The 26,926-nt window shown below is 34.9% G+C and overlaps 1 protein-coding gene across 4 annotated transcripts in view; it reads left to right on the forward strand.

Moving 5' to 3' along the window:
• The window catches only part of ANKS1B (ankyrin repeat and sterile alpha motif domain containing 1B), an 862,484-nt gene that overhangs the window by 461,508 nt on the left and 374,050 nt on the right, over positions 1-26,926 (forward strand). The gene's annotated exons all lie outside the window — the stretch shown is intronic.

Raw genomic sequence — 26,926 nt, forward strand, 5'->3', positions numbered from 1 at the left:
GGAACGACAAGGTACCAGATGAGTAGGACCCTGATCATCGAGGACTAGTGCCTCTTCCCCTTACTAAAGAGCTCCCCCCACCATGCTTAAAGGTCTCTTTCAACCTGAGTGTCTAGTAAGGTTTACAGATCATTCAACTCAAGGTAGTTGTAGTTATTATAGTTATTAGAGGCCTCCACTGACCCACGCCTCTGAATGTTCACATCCCTGTGTAGTTTCCTCACCTTGAATCTGGGTTGGCCCTGTGACTCTCTTTCCCTAACAGAATTTGTTAGAAGTGATGCATTTTAGTTGAGGGCTAAGCCTTCATAAGTCCCAAAATTCTTGACAACTTTGAGGTGCTACAAGAGAAAGCCTTCCAGCCTGCAGAGAGACAATGTGGAGAGGACCCAGGACACATAGAGAGGGAGAAGCCTGAGACCACAAGAAGACAAAGGAAGTCACAACTGTCCCAGTGTTGCCTAGTTAACATCCACACCAGTGACCTTCAGCAAGCTAATCATAAGATCTTCTTGGCTGAACCCAGCCCATATTGCAATATCAGAACAAAACAAAATCTTTGTTGTTTTAATCCTCTGAGACTTGAGGACAATTTGTTTGTCACAGCAATTGACAACTGAAATAGAAATGTATTTACAAATTCATATGAATACTATAGACATTTAGTGGTCTGAGAAATGTCTTTGGCCATGGAGAGATTATTATCCTCCCATCATGATTTTAATCTACTAGTGTGTTAGTAAGATAAGAACTTTGTCCAGCTGAGGATTCAGTACAGAATGGAATCCTTCCAAATTGCAAGAGCAAACGTGAATTAATTGCCTGATGTCCAAGTACTGAAATGAGAGTTAAACATCATTTCAGTCACATAAACTTTCTTTATTAATAGAGAGATAGGGCTTTCCATGAAGTAACCATTGTGTGCACACATGCAAAGAACCACAAAGGGATTATAGAGGGAAAATATTGAAGTGAGCTTTGCAACACTTTCAAAGGATGAGCAGAAGGGAACTGAAAGCAGTCATGTGAACTGACCATGAGAACTGGGCATTTGTCCAGTTGGAATGTCATCTGATAGATCCATTTATGCTGACAGTTCTGTTGATTAAAAAGCAAAGTCAAAGCAGAAAGGGAGAAGAGTAACTCTAAAGAGTAGTTGGAGATTAACAGTCTATTGCCAGTTATCATAACTGTGAAGAAATATGCTGACTCTATTTTTAATTAGAATTAGAGGAAGCCACTATTACTCTGATGAGTTCTTTTTTTTTTAATTGTAGTATAGTAAGTTTACAGTGTTGTGTTAATTTCTGGTATACAGCATAGTGATTTAGTTATACATATATATACAGGGAAATATACACAAAATGTTATGATAACTCACAGAGAAAAAATTGTGACAATGAGTGTGTATATGTCCATGAATGACTGAAAAATTGTGCTGAACACTGGAATTTGACACAACATTGTAAAATGATTATAAATCAATAAAAAATGTTAAAAAAGTTACACATATATATACATATTCCTTTTCATATTATTTTTCATTATAGGCTATTATAAAGTATTGAATATAGTTCCCTGTGCTATAGAGTAGGACTTTGTTGTTTACCTGTTTTATATGTAGTAGTTAGGATCTGCAAATCTCCAATTCCCAGTTTGTCCCTCCATCTGCCCCTTTCCCCCGGTAACCACAATTTTGTTTTCTATGTCTGTGAGTCTGTTTCTGTTTTATAAATAAGTTCATTTGTCTCATTTTTTTTTAGATTCCACATATAAGTGATATCATAAGGTATTTTTCTTTCTCTTTCTGCCTTACTTCACTTAGTATGACAATCTTCAGGTCCGTCCATGTAGCTGCAAATGGCATTAGTTTATTCTTTTTTTTATGGCTGAGTAATACTCTGTTGAGTTTTTACTAGACTATCAATTATTTGTAGTTGAAATTAAAACTTTTTCTTCTATTTTTGGCTCCTATCACAGTACCTGGGACATGTAGTTATGTGCAAGATAGATGTTAGTTGATTCGAATGAAAGAATAATCAATAAATGAATAAATGAGGTCCAAGTTTTACAATCTTCCTATGCCACTTAGCAGTTTTCATTTTACATAATAAGCTATTTATTGAGTAATTAGAAATAGCCACTCCAGTTATTTCCTCCAGATAAAAAATTTTGGTATAAACTGTAGATTAAACCTTCATATCATCTTCTCCTTAACACAGATCACTATTGTAAATATTTGTTTTCTTTTGTTGAACCCTTTACTGAAGAAGAATACTTATTACCTGGCTTCCTTTGCAGCAAAGGAGAGAGGAAATATATACATGCAAAATCTGTTATGCAAATTGCCTATAAACCTAAAAGATTACCTAAGTGAAAATACCTAAATATTGGCACAATACCAAAATAACTCCCTTTCTAAGGACTAGGTCTCTGGAAAATAATTATAAATTCATTCAACTCTATGTAAATAAGAAGCTTTCTTTAAAACTAAATCAATACCCATAACAATAACTAAAATAATATCAACATGTTCCTTATTAATCATTTTCAAACACATCTAGTGAGTTAAGAGTATTTATTTGGTGCTTGTGGGATACTTGACTGTATGTTCAGAATTCCTAGATTTTTTTCTATCCAGGAATCATGTTTCAAAGACAGCCTGTCACTCTCATAGATTGTGAGCACTTATTCTGGCTTCCCTGACACATTCTTTAATAATATCTTCTTATCATATTCAGAAAATGATAAAATTCTTACAATGATCTATGTGACTCTATATGATCTGGTTCTCAGCTACCTCTCCTACTCATTTTCTGCCACTCTCCCTTCCCTAACTCTTCTCCATGACCAAGGCCTTCTTCTTGCTCTTCAAACTTGCCAACCTCACCACAACGTCAGATGTTCAGTGTGTTCCCAGTGCTTACAGCACTCTTCCTCCAGGCAGCCCCATAGTTCAGCTTCCTTCCAGATGTCTTCTCAATAGCTCTTCCAGAGGGGATATCCTCTTCTAAATTTCTCTGTTGAGCAGTAGCTCTTAACTTTTTATGGGTCACAGATTGTTTTGAGAATCTGATGAAAAAATAAAAAATCTCATAAAAATGTATGATTGCATACAAATTTTTGCATACAATTTGGGGGACTTAATGATTACCCGGGGCTTTCCATGTACCTCTTGGGCGTTTACAGATCCAGGGTGAAAGCCCTAATCTAAAGGTGATTCCAACTAAGTGTTGTTGCTGTAGAATTCAAAACCTAGCCCAGAACAGGGGCCAAGTAGCACTTCCCTGAGGTGTAGAGTCTTGACTTCCATAGATGCCATTTTTTCACTTAACCCTGTTTTCTTTTGAGCGTTTCCAGCTCCTTCGTACATTCAAGAAATACTCATTGAATGCATAGGTGCTTGGGTTGGATCAGGAAAGAGAAAGAACGAAGTTTCCTCCCTCATAGAGCTTACGTTTATTGCCTTATCCTAAGAACTGCTTAGAATCCACTTGATATTGTAGTAAAATCTTAACCTTTCTTATTGTCCAGTGACTTCTCTGAATTTAGACAAGGGGAAGAGATAACACTAGGTCTTGGTTAAGTCTCATTGACTCCTGCTACTGTCTGTGCAGAGGTCACTCACTAGCTTCCCTATCTATACATAGAGCAAGGAAAATTTTTTTACTTCTGCAGCCTGACAAATAGATACTTATAAAATTAAAGTACTAATGACATACTAGCAGTCATATGATGATAAAGAAAATAATTTAAAGCCACTTTGCCATTCTTTCTTAGGAGGACTGAACTCTGCTACACAGGTCCACTGTTAAATTTCAGGACACTAAAGACAACCATCTAGCCATTTTACCTAAATTGAAGCAATTTCATAGCAAGTCTGCAAAAGACAGTGTAATTGACTTGTGAACAATGGTGTCAATAATACTTTAGGCTAAGTATTTATAGATTCATATGAAAAAGTTTACCAGAGTCATGACTATTTTATCTGTTTCAGAATTTACCTTATGAACAGAAAGCATGTCAACTGTAATGTTACTTTCTCAGAACTGAATAAGTTAAACTACAATGAAGGATTTTTCTTTTTTTGTGTGCCCTATCTTACCCTTTCGCAGAAACCACTTTCTTTGAAACTAAAGTATTACACTTAATTCCTCTTCTTTAGGGTATTAACTTTATGTTAACAGCCAAGGGGCAATTCTGGTCTGTGCCTGAACCAGTTCATTGCTTTCTGTCTCCACAGTTAAGTGTCTGCTGTTCTTCTTTTGCCCTTCTTCCTCATTCTCTTCCTTCTGCTCTTCCCCTCTCCCTGACAAAAACTTCCTCCCTGATGCTTTAGATGAGATGACATCAAGGCTATTGTTCTGTTATGGTCACACTTAAAGCAGTAATTACAGAGATACACTGAATATGTGTCCATCCACAGACTCTCTGATAGGAAAAATATGATGAGCCCTAGGAAGAACAGGCCTGAAAGATGACAGGTAGCTTTTATGCCTTCTCTCACTCTCTCTTTCTCTCTTTTTTCAGAAAAATAGAAAAGCCCCAAAGTTCTATTTCTCTCTTGATCCTTATCAAGAGGAAGGCTTATAGTGTGTCATTTCTTTTTCTGAACTTTCATTATGAATCTCACCATCTGTGTGAGTTAGAGTTGTCTAGAGAAACAAAACCAATAGGATATGAACATATATATACATTTCCTATATATATCATATTTATATATATATTTATTATTCTATATTGTAATATGTAATGTATATAATATAAATATAGTAAAGTAGATAGATAGGTAGATAGATGATAGATAGATAGATAGATAGATAGATAGATAGATAGATAGTTAGATAGATAGATAGATTTATTATAAGTAATTGGCTCACACAATTATGGAGTCTGATACGTCCCAAGAACTGTAGTTAGCAAGCTGATATGTAGTTCCAGTCTGAGTTCAAAAGCCAGTAGGTTCAAGGACTCTCCCCCCAAAAAGCCAGTGTTTCAGTCTGATTCTGAATGTCAGAAAAGACCAGTGTCCCAGATCAATAGTCAGGCAAGAGGAGTTCTCTCTTATTTAGCCCTTTTATTCTATTCAGGTCTTCAAATGATTAGATGAGGCCCACCCACATTAGAAGGAAAATGTGCTTTACTCAGTCTACCCATTCAAATATTAATCTCACCCAGAAACACCCTCACAAACACACCCAGAATAATGTTGTCTGAATAATGCCTGGGCACTTCGTGGCCAACTCAAGTTGACATGTAAAACTAACCATCACAGCATCCAACTTTCATGTTCCAATCGCAGAAAAGAAACTGCAAGAGTGATCCATTCTCACCACTGATCACTGATCACTAAGAACTGGCAGTGGAATATTGAGACTGGCACTTCATTTTTTTTGCTATTAACCTTAAAGTACTCTAGGATTTTTGGTTTGGTTTTTTGTTTTTGTTTTTTTAAATCTTCCTTCTGCTCTGAAACTCTCCAGTTTAATGGTTTGGAAGGCTAAGGCTGATGGTGAAAGGATAATAACCTTTTTTTTTTAATCCATAGCTAACAACATGAGGAAGTACTTTATGTTGAATTTTGTGTATATGTTCTATTCTGCAGGTGGTATAGTAGTTACCTATTGCTGCATAATAAACTACCCCAAAACTTAATAACGTAAAACTACAATAGACTGCAGATACTAATATATGTAAAATAAGTAAACAACAAGTTCATATTGTATAACACAGTATCAATATCTTGTAGTTAACTTATGGTGAGAAAGAATATGAAAACAAATATATGTATGTTTATGTATGACTGAAGCATTATGCTGTACACCATAAATTGACACATTGTAAGCTGACTATACTTCACTAAAAAAAAAAAAAATATATATATATATAGAAAAAAAACTACAATTGACTTATTATCTCCCACAGTTTTTGTGGGTCGGGAGTTTGAGAGCAACTTAGCTGAGTAATTACTGTTCAGGATCTCCCATGAAGTTGCTGTCAAGAAATGGGCCAGGGAGGCAGTCATCTGCAAGTTTGACTGGGGTCCTGGTTCCGAAGTGGCTCACTTAAACAGCTGGCATTTTGGTGCTTGTTGTTGCTGAGAGACCCAAGGGAGTGAATGTCAGGAGGCAAAAATCATGTGGAGGTCATCTTGCAGTCTGGCTTTACATAAATGTGTTGGTCAGATTCTAGGTGACAACATTAGATATTAATTAATGCCATTAGAGAAACGAGCATATTTTTCCAAGTTCATTCATGTATAGAATTCAATCCAAAAGCTTGCTACATCAAGAAAGATTGATTACAACCAATTTCTCACCCCAAATTTATTAGTTCAGTTACTGACATAGGAGATTATATTCAGTAATTAAGACAAGATTTTCCTGTAATAAGAATGTCTGCTATCTTCAATGTATTTGAAAATTTTTCTACTGTTGATTCATCTCCAGCATTTTATGATGATAGAAGTTAAATCTATAATGTTATATTCATTTTCTCTTTTTGCAATATGCTGAACATTATCCAGTTTCCAACTCTCTCTCCCTCCTATTTAAATTTCAAAATGAGTAATCAGTGCAATGATTTTTCATGCATTCACCAGCAGTTATTAAAGTTTACTCTGTGCCCAACACTGTTTGACCTGTCTGTGGTTTACATTGGTGAATAGAACATAGTATATTCAATACTATAGCAGAAGAATGCATAGTGTCTTGTGGCCATAGGAAAGAAGTACTCACGTCTTCCTGGCGCTGATACTAAGGAAGACTTCAGAGACGGCTAACATCTGAGTTGTATTTTGAACAACAGTGGGAGTTCACCAAATGGACTGGATGAGTAGGGTGGATCAGTAGGGAAGATATTTTACATGAAATGACCAGAATGTGGAAAAGCAAGAAAGTGATAAGGTTTAGGACACGCTTCTTCAAAATCTGGCACCTTAGCATATTGAATATTTTAAGCTGAAGGAATTTGTGAAAATAACAGAAGCAGGAAGGTCACTTTTAGTCCCACCCCTCTTCTTCCCTGAAATAGGTTATAAAATCCTCATGTGAGAGGTGCCCTCCCTATACCTAGAGAAGAGGAGCATCTGCATCTCCAAAGCCAAAGGGACACTGAAAAGAACCCTAATAAATAGCCCTTGCTAAATAAGTTTCCCCGGGTTACTACAATTACCTCATGTTCCTTAACCTCGCATATTCCTCCATGACTGATCATAAAATGCACAGATCTCACTGTTTCATTCGGTCTTCATTTCCTTCTGAAAGCTCCTGTGTCACATAAAACTTAGGTTAAGTAAACGTGTATGCCTTTCTCCCATCAATCTGTCTTTGTCAGTTTAGTTTTCAGACCCAGCCAGGGACCCTAAGAAGGTCAAGGCAAACTTTCCTCCTCTACAGAAACATGAAATAGCATGACTTACGTATTAGTTTCCTACACTGCTATAACAAGTTACAATAGACGTGGTGGCTTAAACTATATAAATATATTATCTTTCAGTTCTGTAATAGGCCCAAAGCCTGACCCAAGTCTCACTGGGCTAAAATAAAAATGTCAGTAGGACTGTATTACTTTCTGGAGGCTCTAGGGAAGAATCCATTATCTTGCTTTTTTTCTTCTAGAGGCTTCTAGAGGCCACCTGCATTCTGTGGTTTGTGACCCTCTTCCCCTGTCTTCAGAGCCAGCAGTGGTGGGTGGAATTCTTCTCACACTACTGTCTCTCTGGTCCTCTGAATATTGGAAAGGTTCTTGTGTTTTAAAACTCATGTGATTAGATTGAGCCAACCTGGATAATCCAGGATAATCTCCCCAACTCAAAGTCTTTAACCTTAACCACATCCACAGCATACCTTTTGTCCTGTAAGATGACATATTCACAGGCTCTGAGAATTAGGGTATGGACATCTTTGGGGGGCCACTATTTTACCTAGCACAGCCTATTCTAAAAAAGAGCAGAAAGTTCAGCATATATAGTTGACTTCTTGGGAGTAAGATTAGTCTAGGAGAGTAGGCAGAGACCAGTCCAAAAAAGTCCAAGAGTACTAGGCTAAGAAGACTAGATATTACCGTGAATAGGGGATATTTGTTTTTTTCAGTCTGCCCAATATTCCTCACTCTTTCTCTTATTAACAGTGTTCTTATTTTCCTTTGAAGAATTTCCCCTTGGGCATTCCTCATTGTGTGATTTGATCAGGCAACCAATCATAGTATGTTACCCCTCTGTCCACAGGATTGGACCTGTTTCTCACAGCCTGCTCTCTTGGCCTTTGTAATTAATCCAAGCTGTAGACATATTAGTCTCTACTGTATTATTCAGAGACTTTGCCTTGGATTTCATAGATAATGGGAGAGAAGGTATCTCTCTTGGCTTTGAAGTTGCTAGCCAGTATGATATAAAAGCCTGAAATTATTCATGGCACTGCCCTCTCATCCCAGTGCTGAGAAGTTCATCTGCTTATACGAGATGCAACTACCTAAGAGAAAACAGAAACAAAACAGAGATATCTGAGCACCGATTTAAATTCCTGGACCTGAAACTGTCCTTTTCTTTTCAGTGGGTCACTTGAAATTGAGAAAGTCCTGAGTAACTCACCTTATTTTCTATGAGAATTCTTTGAAAGGCTGAAAGCACTGGAGTGATGTGATCAGGTTTGCCCTGGTGGCAACATACAGAGTGGCTTGTAGGAAAGACAAATAGCCATTGCAGTCTTCCAGGTGAGGGCTGGTGTCTGGTTAAATTAAACAGCCAAGCCAAAGAAGCACAGATTTTTGATATGGGGTGGTCAACAATGTCAAATGTTGCAGAGAACCAGAGAATAAAAGCAAAAAGTATTCATATGATTTGGCAAGGTGATGATTATTGACAGCCTTAACAAGTTATTTAAATCGGCTAGTAGGAGTTGAACCATAGGAGATTGAGGATTTGATACTTTAAATAATATTTTTATTGTTATATTTGATTATAAAAGTAAATAACTTTCCTTTTGGAATATCCAATAAATGTACAAATAATAAAGAAAATAAAAATCACCAATAATCACTTCAGCAATAGCTACTTTTTTTAATTGAAGTATAGTTGATTTACAATCGTGTGTTAATTTCTGGTGTACAACATAGTTATATATATATTTCATATTCTTTTTCATTATAAGCCATTACAAGATATTGAATGTAGTTCCCTGTGCTATACAGTAGGACCTTGTTGTTTATCTGTTTTACATGTAGTAGTTGATATCTGCAAATCCCAAACTCCCAATTTATCCTTCCCTATCCGCTTTCCCCTTTGGTAACCATAAGTTTGTTTTCTATGTCTGTGAGTCTGTCTCTGTTTTGTAAATGAGTTCATTTGTGTCCTTTTTTTTTTTTTTTTAAGATTTCACATGTAAATGATATTATATGGTACTTTTCTTTCTCTTTCTGGTTTACTTCACTTAGTATGACAATCTCTGGGTCCATCCAAGTTGCAGCAAATGGCATTCCTTTATTCTTTTTTTATGGCTGAGAAATATTCCATTGTGTATATATACCACAACTTTTTTATTCAGTCATCTGTCAATGGATATATAGGTTGCTTCCATGTCTTGGCTATTGTAAATAGTGTTGCTATGAACACTGGGGTACGTGTATCTTTTCAAATTAGAGTTTCCTCTGGATATATGCTCAGGAGGGGGGGTTGCTGGATCATAAGGTAACTCTATTTTCAGTGTTTTAAGGAATCTCTATACTGTTTTCCATAGTGTTGTACCAGACTGCATTCCCACCAACAGTGTAGGAAGGCTCCCTTTTTTTCACACCCTCTCCAGCATTTAGTATTTGTAGACTTTCTGATGATAGCCATTCTGACTCTGTGAAGTGATCCCTCATTTTAGTTTTGATAGCAGTAGCTACTGTTCACAATTTAACTATTCCCTTCCAGACAATGTATGATTCTGTAATTATTGCTTAATATTATATTGTTAACAGTTCCTCTTGTCATTAAATATCCCTGAAAACATGGCTTTTATTGGCTACATAATATTGCATCATACATGATGGTCAGTTCTCTAGATATGTTTGAATATAAATTATAAGATTATAATAGTAAATTATATGTTGGAATAACTTTAAAAATACTTCCCCTTTTGCACCTTTAATTTGTACCTCCCAATCAATACACTAGTAATTCTACTTCAAGTTCATCTTTATGTTAAGGAGGATTTTATAAAATTACCAGGTGCATGTGCATTTTTACTATCATGAGCCATTGGCTTTCCCTCTCCCACTGCTGAAGGAGCAAAGTGTGTCATTTGGCTTTCTTTTGTTCCTGAAATAGTGAAAGAATTCTTTTTTCTGCTTTCTTTTATGTCCCTTAGATGCAGCATCCTGTTTCCTACTGAACTTTTTTGACCCAGCTTCTATAAGCCTTTGCTATTTCTCTGTGATCTCCACAGGAATTTGCCCTATATTCCACTTTCTGTGGCATTTCCATTTGTGCTTCATCTCTTTGTGAAGTTCTTTCTTAAGTAACTTTTATAGTCCTTGCCAGTATTTTCTTATTGCAAATATAACGAGGAAGTGTTTTTCTTGATCCAGTCAAAAAAAACATTTTTGACAAAATCAACATTTGACACTATGATATTTGATTATTAGACATTCATGTTCAAAATCACCAAAAAGGCAGATATTTGGAAGAGATTTATGTTTACAAGGAAACTAATATTTTTATAATGTTATTGGAGCTTTGTGACTTGACTGACTAAATGCTCTATCTAAAAGAAGTATACAGATTAAAATCAATAAAATTTAAATTCTTGGCAAAATACAAATCATAATCCCACCATTTAATTTGTTGTCTTAGCCAACTGCGAATTCAGTAACGTACTAAAAATATTTAAATAAAATGCGTCAGTTAAAACATTTAGGGAACAAAGTACACCAGCATTTTATTCCATGCCACTTTTATTCTTGAAAGGCCAAAAATTACGTGTTTTCAAACTTTCTCCTATAGTTTTACGAACATAACTTAAAAAAAAACTGTTTATTAAAGAAAACTTCAAACACATACAAAAATAAAGAAAATAGTAATATGAAGACTCAGGTCCCCATCACCTAGCTTCAGGACCAATCTTGTTTTCCTCTAATACCAACCATTCACTGCTATACACACCTGGTATCATTTGAAGAACACCTCAGACATTACATCATCTCATCTGTTAATATTTTCTGTGTAACTCTGATAAATAAGGACTTAAAAATGTGATGAAAATAATCATTACCACACCTAAATAAAAATCAAGCAATAATTCCTTAATAACATCCAAGGGCTACTTGATGTTTAAATGTCCCCAGTTGTCTCAGTTTATTTTTAACCTTTGTTTGTTTCAGTCAAGTTGCTACCAATGTAAATTGTATTATATTGGTTGATAGGTTTCTTAAGACTCTTTTAATATATAAGTTCACACTCCACTTCTTTTTATTTTGTTCCTTAAAATTTATTTTTTGATCAAGTCATGCCAAAATGTTTTAAAAGCTTCTTTTATGAGTTCAATAATCTGTTATTTAAAACTGGCTTCTCTCAATATGAAACTATTTTTAACATAATTAAGTCTCTGTTTAAACTAAAGGCAGTGTCATAATAGTAAGCTGCATGAAAGAAGGAGTGGGATCTGTCTTCACTGCTGAGATCCTAGCAGCTAGCACACTGATTAGCCACTTGAGTCCATCAGGAAAACATCTAAACTCATTTTTGTTGTGTATAAAATCCATTCATTCATTCATTCATTCAATAAATATTTATTGAGGATTTTCTTTATGTTAGCCAAATGTATGTATTTATATGTTTATGCAGTGTAGATATCAATTTTAAATGTACCTTAGTCTTCAAATAGGTATAAATAAGAAATATTCCCATGAATAGACATGTTCCAGTTAAATGTATCTTTGAAATGATTATATCATACACAGAGCCTGAAATAATGAAAATCTGTCTTCTTACACCAGTTCCCCAGAAATTCAGTGGCTGAATAGAGAGACCAAGAAGAAAACCAGATGAGTAATTCTTTCATCTACTATATATTGAGTATCTACAACTATTATGTACATAGATTAAATGTATTAGAGATATTTATAGTTTATTCCAGGTGTAAGGTAAGAAATGAGAATAAAAGGAAAAGTCAGATCTGAAGAACTTGGAAGACATCAGAATTTGATGACAGATTATCTGAGGCATGAAAGACACGAAAGAGTAAGGGTTAGTTTCAAAATTTCTAGCTTTCAATACTAGAGTGGAGTAGTACATTGTAATTATTATGTAAAATAGCATATAAAAACTTTTCAAAATATTGCATCCAAATTTTGTTTATTATATTGAATACTAAAAACAGAAAACTTTTAAATTATTTTAAGAATAGAATGGTTAGAATAATTTGGTAATTTTTTTGCATAATAGTCACTATAATCTTTAGCCATAGAATTTAAGCAGATGCAACTTTATATTATACACAGATGGTTTATGTCACACTTTAGTTTGGGTAAAATATATTTAAATACATTTTCCAATTATTTAAAATGTGATATTATGAGCACTCCTTTCTAGCATGCTTTGTGCAGTGGTTAATCTTTTGTTATTGGAAATGAGCCCATTTATATTTGTAAAATGCTAAAGAAAGAAGTAATTATGCACTCAATTCTAGTTTTTCAGAGAAGATAATATAATTTTAATAATGTATTGAATAGACTGAACTTATCTTCTAGATAATACAGATTTGTTAATCAAAACAAGTCTTAAATAAATAAATCAATGTGCTACCAACAGCTTAATGGCCTGGAGAAACAAATAGATTCTCACTAGATAATCTATATATCTTATTGATTTATTGAACCCTTCCCCCCACACAAAATACTTCAAAGATAGTAGGGAAATCATAGAAGGAAAATTTCAAATCATTTTGGCATTTTTAACCATAAAATTCCTACCAATATTATGATCTTATGTTATCATAACATTCTTTGGCTCCCAATAGAACACAAATCAATTTTAAAATGTATAAAACAACATTATCTCTTACCAGATATTGTCACCACTGAGCATTCCATCTTTGTGATAAAATGTTAGTTTCACTTCATTTATATTCATGTCTTCGAGACTTAAAATACACCTGAGAGTCTTCTATATATTATTTTTGAGATCTGTTTTTATTGTACATACTTTTAAATGGTATAATAACCTAGTACTCTTATGAAGAATCAAAGTCCATGACTTCATTTTTTCTAAACCCACAGTCTTACAGTCTTAGTGATGCTATGGATATCTTGTGTGTCACTCTTCTCGTTCTGATGTAGTTGTTGGACTAAGAGTATCAACTCACTGCTACATATTGAATACTCTTTTGCTCCTTCTCTTATATTTGATGGTTTTATTAAACACAATAACTGTATTTTATATCTGCTGAGCACTCTTCAGTGGTCCAATTTATAAAACGTATGTGTATTGAAAAGAATGGGTCAACTTCTATGCTAAACAATTTAAATGAATTATTTCCACTTAACCACAAAACAATTCTGTGACATGGGCATAATTTTTAACACTTATCTTTGAGAAAATGAACCTGAGTCTTAGGATGGCTAAATAGTATGACTAAGATCACACAGCTAGTAAGTGGCAGCAGAGATTCAGTCTGTCTAACTTTATTCTTCCAGTCATTCTTTCGTGAAACAAATGTTTATTGAGGACACATTGTATGCAATACTTTGCACTAGGTCTTGATGGAATTAGAGAGATGAATAGCTTGAAAATCTGAATCTTGAATACCTTGGCACAATATTGCTGTGCTGTCTATAGGTGTTCTAATAATACTTTACAGTAAATGGAACAAGCACAATTCTCCATAGCCTATAAACAAGAAAGCATAATGTCACATAGCAACTGACTTTTAGAACTGGGATTGGAATCTAGATCTTTAACTCCAGGTCCAGGAAACTTCTACTATGAACTTGGGGCTCTGAGTCTCTTTATTCTGGACATATTCTATACTTGAGCCCCAATGGAGCTAAACTGTAAATCCTAACTAGTCCCTAAAGCCAAATTCAAGTCTCATATCCTCCATAAAACCTTCTCTCTCCCATTTCTTTAATCCTTGATGGTTTGATGAGGTATTGAAATAGATTCCTGACATATCTCTTAACTGCTTTGCCAATGAATTACCTTTAGAACCCCCATGTAATCACTATCTAAATGGGAAAATATACTGTCTTACTCATGCAATTTACTTATTATAGTATTGAACACATTGATTACCATAAAGAAGGTGGAAATGGAGTACTCGTTTAATGAGTGGTCAGACTAAACAACAGGTGAATTTATATCCAAATGATCTGGAACTGTTCCCTGTTCTTGAGAAAACACTCATTTGGGATGGTAAGGCCATTTTATTTTTAGACTATGCCCTTTAGAATTGATATTATAAATATATTGCATGTTTACAAGCCCTGCATTTTGATATATTTGATATTACATTGAATGTTGCCATTAACTTCCTTTGGATAATATTAGGAGTGAATTTCCCAAAATGTGCTTCAGAGATCATTAGTCTCTCAAGGTACTCTGATAAAAAAAAAGTTAAGAGTAACCCTGGACTGTATTAGGCGAAGAAACATCAATGCTGTATGCCCCTTCTTGGAGATTCATGATGCAAATCAATATTTCAAAGTCGCCTAAAAAATCTATATTAAAGAAACTTCTTTAACTTCTTTTATTCTTATTTTTCCCAAACTTACTTGGCCACTGGATCCTTATTTTACGTTATTTATTTTATTATCTCTGAGAACTTTAAAAACTTTGGCAAACCTATGTTAGCTCCTATCCAATTGTTGAATATTACCTGTAATAAATTTCCTCTATGTGCCCACATCTGGATCATCTGTAACAGTAGTAGTGAATGAAGTTCATCATGTCCTCATTGTCTCTAAATCCTTCAGTTTTGGATGCAACCATTTCCAAATATTTCAAGTAACTAATAGCTAAAACTTTCTCTTGAGAAAGTCTTTTCTTTCCCTCACTAGAAAAACTCAATTTGTTTGAATCTGCAAATTTCAAATTAGCCAGTATTATTCTGAAAAGGAATATTTTCTTGTGAGGGCCACCTTGATTTTTTAATACATTTAAGGTAAAATCAAAGGAAAATACTTCTGTTCATTAACCTACTGTTTGCATTCTTTCAGTTTGAGGCTGTGAAAGCTATTTCTCTTTGATCATTGTCCAAATGAAAGCTGAAATCTTCTAGAACAATAAGCCTACAAAAACAAAACATAAGTTTCAAGTTCAGTGGGCAGTTGTAGCTGTGGAGAGATAGCACGTCAGTCTGAAAAATGATCAAATTTTGTTTCAAGAGGAGAGCATTGGGAATCAAAAGAGTCAAGGTTCCTTTCAACTCAGAAACATTTGTTCTACATTGCTAACAACTCTTCAAATCAAGAAACATTCACTGTACCTAAGTGGTAGAAAGGAAAACATTCCCTTGCCCTCAAGGAACTTCCTCAGTTTCAGACATTAGCTCCAATCTTGGGAAAGTCAAAGGAATACGGTAACCAGCTTTAGTATCTAAGAAATAAGCCTCCAGCAGTGAGTCTCCATAGTCAGCTATGTGAAAAAGTAAGCACAGCTTAGCCCTGTTGTTTAGAAAGTTCTTCTAATGAAGTTAGTATAAGTGATTTGTATAAATATGCATTCATTCCATTCACTCATCCACTCAAAAATATTTTTTGAATGAAACAATAAAAACGATATATAGCCCACTCTGTCCAAGGCCCTCTACTAGGTACTATTGTGACAAAGAGATGATTAAGACACAACTTCCATCATTTAGCTGTTTAAAGTCTGATGAAATATGACATATACATAAATATTATACATCAAAAGTGAAAACTGCCACTTAAGAGGCACAAATAATGTGGTGTGGGAGTTTATAGGAAGAAGAAACTATTCCTACTGGCAGTATCCCAGGTCTTATGGAGGACATGGAAGAAACTTGAAGGACTAATACAATAAAACTATGAGGAAGTTGAAATTAAGTATGAGGGAATCCAAAGGATAAAACATGTGGAAAAGATAACATGAGCAAAAACAGGAGGGTAAGAAGACATGAGGCAAGTAATGAGTACAAGATGGCATTCCCTTAACATGGAGGGAAGGGAGTATGAATGAAGTTGAGGAAGAGTAAGCCCAATAATGGAGAGCCTTTAAAGCCGTATAATGATGATGATGATAACAATATTAATAATATAATAGCAATAATGGCAATTAACAAATTGAGAATTTGTCATAGGCTAAGCACTATTCTAAGTATTATCTCATTTATATGCTCAAAAACCCTATAAGGTAAATGCTTCTTATATAGATTCTCTTAATTTTATAATTGAGGAAAGGGACCCATAGAGAGATTTTGCCCATGGTCAATAGAAGTTTGCTACTTACTTCTTAAGCTTAGAAAATTTGCTAGACCTCATATGCCAGGTAAGCTGTTTCACAGCCCTCAATCACCCTCTGTTTACAAAATGCTGTTAAAGTCAAGGAAACGAAGACAGAGAATCACAGTTCTATTATTCTAGAGTATGTATCAAGTTAAAATAGACAACTCTTCTGAGACTAAGCATATATTCTTACTAAGCCCATTTTTTATCATCACATTTAATTAATTCATTACATGTATTTGACTTAGAGGATCACTGTGCTTCATATAAATGAATGCTACAATCTACGATTTATTGTATTATTGCTAACAGCTGCTCCTACATTGTTTTTATGTTTGGTATTCTTTGTCATGTTAAAGCATTATTTTTGTTATCCTTATATGAGGTAAGTCATTGATAGTTCAGAGAGTTGGGAATGAGTTGAAGAGATATCTAGTTGGGAATGTACAATTTAATAGCACTTGGCCTTGACAGGATGTCATAAATTTTGTCCATACTGTTTTACTGAAAATGTATCTAAAACTACAAAAAGTGTTATTGTTGTTATTGTTATATTATTACATGGATGGTCCTAATACACTTATCCATGATCTATTAGGTAAACTGTGAGTACATAGTTATTTTCAATTAAACCATGTTTGATATAATCCACGGCAGGAGGCCACCTTTGTCAAAAAGGATAGAACAAAAAATAGAAGCTCAAGGTAAAATATTACAGTCTATCCATGAAAGAAACAAAAATTCATTAAACAAATGTTTACTGAGATTGAGAACATAGATATATTCCTGTAAAATTTCAGGCTGTGATCATAAAAACAAGAAGGATATTTTCACATATTAATACAGCTATAGTAGAATATGGGCAGACTTTGCTAAATATCCATGGACCTTAAAGATGTTATTTGACTGCTAGAATAGTCCAACATAGAACAAAGTGTTCTGTGGACACAGTAAAAAGTCACATGTTGCAAAACTTACCTGTATATTACATTTTAGACCAAAATACATGGAGACTAGCAAATTAGTGACACAAAGCAGTGTCAATGTTGTTCTTTCTATCAGCTAGCTACATAAATGCTACTGAGTTCATGTTAGTATTTTATTTTTTAAAATGTATTTTCAAATCTAGAGGTGCTAGGGAAATTGGTCATTAATTTTCTTATATTTATCAATGATTAATCACTGTTTTATACAAGGAGTAAAATATTATTTACAAGAACAAAAATCAAAAAAGAAATGAAATTTGTATTTATAATATATCTTAGATCTTATAGTTCAGACTGGCTTCAGCAAAAAAGTGTATTTCCAAAGTATAATACAGATTTTTATATATGAGAAATATATAAGGGATATAACCAAAAAATCCAAGGGAAATTTAAGTTTCAGTTGATCCTGAGGACTCAAAAGAGTTTATTAGGACCCAGCTTCTTTCCATTTCTCAGCTCTATTCTCCACCATGGTGGCTTCTTTCTCAGGTTCCAAACTGATGTGAATAAGACTGCCAACACCACCAACCCTGTGTCTTCACAAGTTTATGCCCTGTGTGTATAGCAGGGGGAGGTGGAATAACAAAATCCTCTTGTTTTGAGTTTAACTTTTATTACCCTGAATTAGGTCATGTGCTCAAATGTGAGTGAAATATCCTAGCTAGGGGAGCATAAGTGGCCAGAGGTATTAGCTATCTATTGCTGCATAACAAATTACCCCAAAATTTAGCAGCTTAAAACAACACACATTTTTTAAAAATCTCATAGTTTGTGTGGTCAGGAATCTGGGCATGGCTTAACTGAGTTCTTCTTCAGGCTTTTTCACAAAGCTTTAGCCGATATGTTGGCCAGGACTAGGGCTCAGGTGACAGCTCAGTTGAGTTAGGATCCTAAGCTCATGTACATGATTATTTGCAGGATTCAGTTCCTTTTGGGCTGTTTGGCTGAGGATCTCTTTCCCTAGTTAGCTGTTGGCCAGGAGTTTTCCTAAATTCCTTGCCATGGGACTCAGTATAGCAACTTGCTTCATCAAAGCCAGCAAGGAAAAGGGTGTCCTAGAAAGTGGAAGTTAGAATTTTTGTAATATAATCATGGAAGTGAAATCCACACAATGTTGAGGCATTCTCTTTTTGTTGTTGTTGTTGAAGTATAGTTGATTTACAATGTTGTGTTAGTTTCTGGTATACAGCATAGTGACTCAGTCATACATATGTATCTATACATATTTTTTTTCACTATAGATTATTACAAGGTATTGAATATAGATCCATATGCTGTACAGTAGCACTTTATTATTTATCTATTTTATACATAGTAGTTTGTGTCTATTGATCCCAAACTCCTAATTTATCTACCCCCACCTTTCCCCTTTGGTAACTGTAAGTTTGTTTTCTATGTCTGTGAGTGTTTCTGTTTTGTAAATAAGTTAATTTGTCTCTTTTTTTAAATTCCACATATAAGTGATATTATATGTTATTTTTCTTTCTCTTTCTGATTTACTTGACTTAGTATGATAATCTCTTTGTTCATCCATGTTGCTGCAAATGTCATTATTTCATTCTTTTTATGGCTAAGTAGTATTCCATTACACACACACACACACACCATCTTTATCCAGTCATCTGTTGATGGACATTTAGGTTGCTTCCATGTCTTGGCTATGAGGCATTCTCTTGATTAGAAGCAGGTTACTCAAGGGCAGGGACAACTGCTTAAAGCCATTAACAGCAGGAAACAAGAATCAATGGGGCAAGCTTACAAACCACCTGTCACAACAGATTTGAGTTAGATGTTCATTCATCCTTGAAGATGATGGGCAAGAAACTCTTCCCAAAGCACAGGAACTGAGACTGAGTGAGAGGGTAAGGGACCTAAGGAAAATTGGGGTCATTATCAGAAGAAAGGTGTGGATGCTGCATGGTGAATACAGTTGTCCATGACAGATTGTCAGGTTTGGCTCTGAGTTATGTAGAAAACAGAAAAGGAAGCTCTTTTTCTACCCACATGGCTTTGAGTCATTATGAATCTCAACTTATTTTAAATTACCTAACTACATGTTTATATTATGGGATAAAGAAGTTTTGGTCTGTTAATTCAACATTTTTAAGACTGTTCTATTTCTTTTTTATTTGGGTTTACATTATAGTGTTCAGTAAATGCCTCTGTATGGAGTAGATTAAAATTTTTGCATGCAAAGTTGCTGAGACTGTCTTAAGTGTGAAGGATTACACACAAGCTTGAGGTTCAAATCCTGTCAAAACTCATCCCACTTTACCTAAAGAAATATGTTATTGTGCTGGAAAAATGAAGCAAAACTAAGTCTTCAGCCCTGAATCTTCAAGATTTTAGTAGAAAATGGAAATAGCATTAACCTTGAGGTTAAAAATATTTGGGGGCAAGGGGTTTCTGTTTCGTAGAAATCAGATTTATGAGTTGACTTTATCAAGAAAGTGCATAAGTTTTTGTCACAGAAGGTGTTTACCCTGCCCAAGAGATTTCAGAACAATTAAGCTTGTCAGGCTAAGATGATGAGATGAATTCAGTGTCTCATCTTTGTTCATACTTAATCATAATGCATCTGTTCAATGATGAGTGTTAAGTCTGACCCAGAGTTTCTCAGTGAGTTCTCTCAAAAACATGAATTTCATGGATTTTAGACAGTACTTGACTGACTCACCAGGTTGATTTTTAAAAATTTGTTTATGGCTCACGAGTCATAATATTATTATATGTACTATGTTTATTATAGATAAATATTTATCATTACAGCTAACAATATATAGCTAATATTTATTATTATAGCAAATGTTTCTGTTATTTTCACTAATACCTGTTCAGTGCATACTATATACCAAGTATTATCCAAAATATTTTCCATATATATTAATCCTTTTAATCTTCACAGCACTCATCTCTTTTTAAAAAATCATATATTAATTTCCTTTTCATCTCTTTGTAATGCATACACAGAACACTTGGAATTTTGTTATTGTCTTTCTGGCAATCAAATAATGTTCGTCTTCCATGACTGCCAAGCTAAGTTTGAACCAAATAAACAAAATCTTCTCTGTGGGAGGAATCAACCTCATGTCTAACTTCTTCAGCTGAGGAATGGCAGGCTAAGTTCCTTTCACAAGAAATTCAATCAGCCCTTGAACCAGAGCCTACTTTGGGAGGTTCCAAGAGACTGAGGGTACTTGGAATCCCCTCTGCTTAGAGACTGTCTCCTAAAATATTTACTTGGGTTATTTTGTCTATTTGTTCTGTAAGAGGAGGGGCCTTACAGGTTTCCTATGTCTCCCTACTTCCAGTTTCTTCCCTGTATCCTCCCAGATGATGCTTGTATAACAAAAATTTGATCATATCTCTCTGTTCCTTTTTAAAAATTATTCTTTTTTATTGAAGTATAGTTAATGTACAATATTATATAAGTTACAGGTATATAGGTATATGGTGATTCACAATTTTTAAAGATTGTGCTTGATTTACAGTTATTATCAAATATTAACTATATTCCCTACATTGTACAATATATCCTTGTAGCTTATTTTATACATAATAGTTTGTACCTCTTAATCCCCTACACCTATATTACCCTTCCCACTTTCCCTCTCCCCACTGGTAACCACTAATTTGTTCTCTATATCTGTGAGTCTGCTTCTTCTTTTTTGTTATATTCACTAGTTTCTTGTATTTTTAAGATTCTACATATAAGTAACATCATGCAGTATTTGTCTTTCTCTGTGTGACTTATTTCACATAGCTTAACACCCTCCAAGTCTATCCATGTTGTTGCAAACAGCAAATATCTCTGTATTTGAGAAAGAAAATGTTTACTCTTTCTTGGCACACAAGTTTCTTGATTATCTGTCTTCTACCCAAGTATTGTGCCCTATTTCCTGTAGCATTACCCTCCTCAGACATGCACATATAACCTTTGAATTTCAGTAATAATGAATCGTTTTAATCCCTTTTTACTTAAACATATCTTTCCCTCACATTATTCCCTCTGCTTGGAATACCACTGTAATAGTCAGGGTTCTCCAGAGAAACAGACCCAACAGGATTTATAGACAAGATAGGTATCAGGGAAGATTTATAGGAATAGGCTCACATGATTACGGAGACTGAGTTCCGCAGTCTGCTATCTGCAAACTGGAGACCAGGAAAGCCTATGATGTAATTCAGTCTGAGTCCAAAAGCCCAAGATTATAGGGGGCTGTCCTGATCTGAGTCCAGAGGCCCAAGAATCAGGAACACCAATGTCGGAGTGCAGGAGATAAATGTCCCAGCTCAAGCGGAGAATAATTCCACCCTTCCTCTGATTTTTTTTGTTCTAATATACCCTCAATGGATTGGATGATGCCCACACATATTGGTGAGAGTGATCTTTATTCAGTCTACACATTCAAATGCTAATCTTCTCCGGAAACACCCTCACAGACATACTCAGAAATAGTCATTTTACCAACCCTTTGGATATCTCTTAGTTCAGTCAAGTTGACACATAAAATTAACCATCACAATCATCTTCCTTTTATTTGCCTCTCAAACTTCTATAAATCTTCAAGTCACAGATCAGGTAGACTCTGCCGTAAACTCTCTACCCAAGCCAATTTCAACATCCTTCCCTTTCTTCTACATTTTTATATATCTTGTACACATCTCCATTATAGCATTCATCATCCTGCATGGTAATTTTCTCTCCAGCACTCTAAGATTCTTGAGGGCAGAACAAGTTCCCTTTCCTCCCTGGTCCTAAAACAATGACTGGCACACAGGAGGCCTCAGTGACATGAATGCTGTATTCAGCTTCTCAAAGGAGATTCGAACATTTGCCAGAAGCCTTAAAAGAAGGGAAAATGAGAATGAAATCAAGGGAATTATGATTTTTTCCCAATCAGGTATGGCATATATATATATATAGTTGTCTGCCAGAAGATTTTAGCATTTTAGGCTTAAATTTCATTTCCTATTTTAGACCATACCCCAGCGCAGAAGTTGTCAGATCTGTTTTGTAAAGGCTGGTATTTCTTAAGTGCTCCATGAAGTTTTTCGTTCAAAATAAATTTAGGGTTTTAGGGAAAATTGAATCTGGGCTCCTGATTTCCCTTAGCATTTAAACACCAAAGCATGATCTTGGAGTATTTTCCTTTTTGAATCTCGGCTCTATGATCCAGAACTCTGTTGACCCGCAACATTCTACAACTCCTGAAATAACTAATCAGTTTCCTTCTTCTGTTGTCTGCTACCTCTGCTTTGCATTTCTATTTTTGCATTTCAGAATGGCTGTCTTTTTATCAGTGGAGGAAGCATTTTTCTTATTGCATCATCTGTCTTCCTGATAATTTTCATTGTCAACTTTTTTCCGTTAGGAAAATAGGTATGTAAATTTATACTTCTCATCTCAGAGGATATTTAGGATTGGAAAAATGAGATATTGATATTTTTTAGTTAAAAATAGAATTGTTAGGCTCTTTCTTAACACTATCCCATGAGAGTAAGCACTGTTCATTCCTGGCTTATCCACCTGTATTACAAGATATAACAGAGAGAAAAGCAGGCTCATGTAGAAACTGCCATAGTTATTAGTTGAATGTGCAAATTTCTCTCCCATATGTGGGCCTTCCCTTCTTAAGAAGTTTAGTGGGCTCTTTTGTCAATCTCTTCAAAAATGACTGGTTTTTATTTGAAATATGTTGGAATAAATAACATAATAGACCCTTTTGTTGATTAAGAAGCTAGGAATAATTATCCCTTCTTGCCATTCCTTACCCCACCTATTAATTCTCTTTTCACTTTAAATGGATGTGAGGCCCAGCCTGCATGGTGCGGAAGACCTGGCTATTGGTGCATGTTAGACAAGACAAGGCCCCCTAATGACATCATCGGTTTGGGGATTCTGATTACTTCACAGTACAGTGACCTCTGTTATTTGGCCACACTGCTCACCCCATGCATTTCTGTCTGTTTGGAACAAAGGAAACTGGGCAAGGGAAAGCACTGATGGCTCAGGACCAGTCCTTTTGATTGAGGGACTGAATGAACAACACAAGTATGTCTTCTACTGACAGTAAGGATAATAATACATCCCCAGCATGTGACTAGCTCTTTATAGTTTACACTGATTTTTCACATGTGTTGTTTGGTTTTAGCTTCAAATAAAACCATAAGATAGTTGGGGTAAGATGTCACCCTGACTTTACCAAAGAAGAACAAAGCCCCAGAAACTTGCCCACTAGAATGGCACTCTCTATTGCTCCATGCTCCATCTCAAGAGTAAAAAAAGCAAATATTTACATAATAGAGAAGAGCCAAGATTCAAACCCAGGCAAACCGGCTCCAGAATCTGGTCCCTTAACCACCATGCTGTACTGCCTCTCACTGAGGCAGCTTCCTCCTAGACACACAGCACAGGCATCCACGCACTGCAGTCCAGAGAGGCTGAGTGCCCAGGTGGAAACAACACCGAAGCTGTAGTCACTCAGAATCACAGAAAAGCCTTTTATTAGAGTGAAATGAAAATATCCAAGTGATAGGAGTTACCCTTCTCCCAGCTCTCATTATTCCTTCCTGCTTTTTCTCGTTGCTTTACACTTTAGAAGCCAAGAATCACAAATGTAAGATGAAGGGTAGGAAGAAGAATAGACAGAAAAACTGGGAAACCCTTTTAAGAGAAACTTACTGAAATGTGTCTGGGTGAACATTCTCCCTCCTACAAAAGGACAAGGTTTGCACCCTGTGCATCTGGAACAGAGAAGCAGAATAGAGTAGTGGCTAAAAGCTTAGGCTCTGGAACCAGGCTACCTGGCTTCCAGTCTTAACTGTGCAACTTTGAATAACATACGATCTTTCTGTATTTTATTTTTCTCTCCTGTAAAAAGAGATGATAACAATAGTACTTCACAGGGTTTTCATGAAAATAATATGAGCTAATACATGTAGACCAAAATTTAGGACCTGACCACAGTAAACACATGTTTGCTATTATTTTACATAATGAGATCATTTAAAAGCCTGACACATAGTAGGTGCTTAATAAATATTAGATCCCTTTCTTTATATATGGTTTAGACCACTGGAAATACTCACATTTTTTGAAAAGTATTTGCTTGATATCAGTTCCCTTGTTGCTGGGATAAACAGCTATTTATTACATTTTTGAGGGATTAGCTAGTTTCTTTTTTTAACTCTTGTCCAGGGGTTTTCCTCTAGTCCTTCCTAAATGTAATTTTTCCTATTTAACAAATTCAACAACTGCCGCCTCTGCCAAATCAGTTTACCCACCTTAACTGTTTCATCGGTTTCACCCTAGTAGCACCTATTGAAACAGATAGTGTTTCTCTTTCACTCGTGGAACCTGGAGTCACTTAAGCAGTTTTTCTGTAATTCATTGCTCCTCTCATTGCAGTCACAATAAGAAGTCATGTTTCTAAGTTTTAATTCCTCTAGTCTCAATTGACATTTTCCAAGTGGTAAACCAGTTTTCTTCACTAGCCTATAAATTACATATGTGCAGGGATGTTCAAAGCTGTATTCCCACTGCCTGGCAAAATGCTGGAAACAAGAGGTACTTTATAAATATTTGTTGAAGAAATAAATCAATGCTGAAGGAATGAACAGAGTATAAAAAGAATTATTCTCCCCTACAATTAACTAGAACCTAATTAAGAAATTATCTGAAATTGATCTGAATATGAATTGCCTTCTATTTTTAAAAGAAAAAATTAATTTTAGAGACCTAAACTGATTATCATGGATTTAATTTAATACAGTTACAACAGTTTTCAGACCACATCTCAGGGTGAACACAGTCATCTCAATGTCTTAGTCCTTCTATATCTACACAGTATACAATGAGAATAGTTATGAACATGTCAAAAGGGAGCTGGTACTATGCCCTCCCAGAACCATCAAGCCCTTACAACACAGGGCAGGATATTGGCCTCTGACCTTACTGTTCTTACGGTATCTTTTTTCCTAAATACTGGAATGGCTATCCCTCACTGCATTCCAGTCTCTGTTCAAATTGCCTTTTCAGAGAGGCATTCCCTGATTATTCTATCTAAAATCAGCCACTTAAAAAAAAAACTTGTAAAACTAGCTTTATTGAAGTATAATGGGCTTACAATAAACTGCACACATTTCAAGTGTACAGTTAGATGTTTGGCAGATATACCTGTGAAACCATCACCACAATCAAGAAAATAAACATCTATCAATCAACTCCAAAAGTATCCTCATGTCCTTTTATAATCCCTCTCACTCCCCTTCTTCCCATCCCCAAGTAGTCTATTTTATGTTGCTATACATAAGTTTGCACTCTCCAGAATTTTAGATAAATGGATTCATACGAAATGTACTCTTTTTTGGAGAGTCTAGTTTCTTTTACTCTGCAAAATTATTTGGACATTGATTTCATGTAGTGAATGCACCAACTGTTCATTCCTTTTTATTGTTGAGTAATATTATATTGTGTGAAGATGCTGCAATCAGTTTATTTACCTATGGATGGACTTTCAGGCTGTTTCCAGTTGTTGGCTATTACAAGTAAGGCTTCTATAAACATTCATGTATACATCTCTATATAGCATATGCTTTCATTTCTCTTGGGTAAATACCCAGCAGTAGAATGGCTATGCCATGTGGTAGATGTATATTTGACTTTTAAATAAACTATCAAAGTATTTCCCAAAGTGTACCATTTTATATTCCAACCAACATTTGAGTTCCAACTGATTCACATCATTGTCAACACTTGGTGGGGTCAGCCTTTTAAATTTTAGACATTCTAATAAGTGGCATCACATTATGGTTTTCATTTGCATTTTCCTAATATTTAATGATGATGAAAATCTTTTCACATGCTTATTTGCTGTCTATATGTCTCTCTGGTCAAATCTCTGTTCAAATATTTTCCCATATGAATAATTTTGTTGGTTTTCTTATTACTGAGTTTTGAGAGTTCTTTGTATATTCTAAATACAAGTCTGTTATCACATGTGATTTGCAAATGTTTTCTTCTAGTGAGCAATTTGCCTTTTCATACTTGTTACATTGTCTTTCAAAGAGTGGAATTTTAAAATTCTGATAAATTCTAACAATCATTTTTTAATTTTAGAATTGTACATTTGTTGCCCACCCCAAGTTTAAGAGTTTTCCTAAATAATTTTCCTAAATTTTCTTCTAGAAGTTTTATAGTTTTAGGTTTTGCATTTAAGCCTATGATTTTGAGCTCATTTTTATATATGGTGTGAGATATGGATTGAAATCTATTTTTTTACATATGAATCTCTAATTGGTCCAGCATTATTCTTTGAAAAGTCTCTCCTTTCCTTTCACCACAGAATTGCCTTTTCACCTTTATTAAAAATAAACTGATTTCTATGGTCACCAGTCTATTTCTAACACCTTTATTCTGTTGCATTGACTTTAATGTCTGTGTTAACACCAATACCTCACCATCTTGATGACTGTAGTTTTAGAGTAAGTCTTAA

The sequence above is a fragment of the Vicugna pacos genome, chromosome 12, assembly GCF_048564905.1.
Source record: "Vicugna pacos chromosome 12, VicPac4, whole genome shotgun sequence".
Taxonomy (NCBI): domain Eukaryota; kingdom Metazoa; phylum Chordata; class Mammalia; order Artiodactyla; family Camelidae; genus Vicugna; species Vicugna pacos.